Genomic DNA, 1,095 nt, shown 5'->3' with positions numbered 1-1,095 from the left:
ACCATGAGTGAGGTCATGGTAGTGACTGAGGTTTGTAACAACTTCATCCCAATTTACATACACTCTTGGATAAAATCTAATTCATAAAAATGGGAATAAAAGCCAAGAGATGCATACCTAACTTGCTATAAAAGTGTAAAGCAGAGGTCAGAAAAGTACACTGATTATCTGTTTTTTAGAACATTATTTATCATGGATTAGTTGAACTTTTGTACCTTATAATGATACTGGCAACCCTTAAAGGTAACATAGGCACAGGCACTGGACTATATATTCCTTAAGACATCCACCTACAACACTGTCTGTTTGTTTCCATTTAGCAACTATATAGGTACAATAACTAGCTTTTAGATGATATCTCACTATTCGGATAGGAAAATCAAGCTTTTTGTTTTGTTTTGTTTTAATCAGTCATGCTTACCCTACACTGTGGCAATATAACTGGCATGTCCATATGTAAAAACAAAAACTGAGACATAACAATAACCATGCACTTATCATTAAAGTGAAAAATAATGTATATACACATATTTGGACTCCTCTCATGCAACTTATTTTACTGTACAATAGAAGATGTCTGGTCCTCTCACATTCTTCCTTTTTATTCTAATGCTAGGGAAATATCCCATGTTATAATATGGGCATGAACTGTTTACTTGCAATTACACAGTATATGAAAAAGGATTAATTTTCAGTGTTGGGAATTCTTATTGCAGATAAAAGACTCACCCCTGAAAATATTTTTGAGTTGTAGCCTCTTTCATATATTTTATATCCTTCGTTCCTGGCCACCAGTTCCCTCAGTAGATTAATAGAAGAACACACTAGGAGGTAGGATAATGTACCGTGTAACAGGACAACCTAAAGGGAAAGAGACCAAACCTCAGTCACCACAGTCTTGACTCTTCTTACGTTTACAAACTACAGGAAGAAGGCATTTAATGCGTGCTATTTGTGATTTATGCTGGCCAAAGAGCACACATTACATACCAGAGGAAGGTAATTTTTGCAACATTCTGGTTCATATTATGTTTCCAACATCTTATAGAATGATTTAATGTGCTACTGAAATTAAATCTCTGATCAAGTGATCAT

General features: G+C 34.6%; 1 protein-coding gene across 1 annotated transcript in view; it reads right to left on the bottom strand.

The window, feature by feature from the left end:
• LOC119581846 (protein singles bar-like) overlaps positions 1 to 1,095 on the bottom strand; it is a gene marked incomplete at its 5' end in the record, with an annotated part of 3,942 nt that overhangs the window by 2,515 nt on the left and 332 nt on the right.

The sequence above is a fragment of the Penaeus monodon genome, chromosome 15 (genome assembly GCF_015228065.2).
Source record: "Penaeus monodon isolate SGIC_2016 chromosome 15, NSTDA_Pmon_1, whole genome shotgun sequence".
NCBI classification, from domain to species: Eukaryota; Metazoa; Arthropoda; class Malacostraca; order Decapoda; family Penaeidae; genus Penaeus; species Penaeus monodon.
The sequence above is the reverse complement of the archived record's forward strand: the minus strand, read 5'-3'. Positions and strand labels throughout refer to the sequence as shown.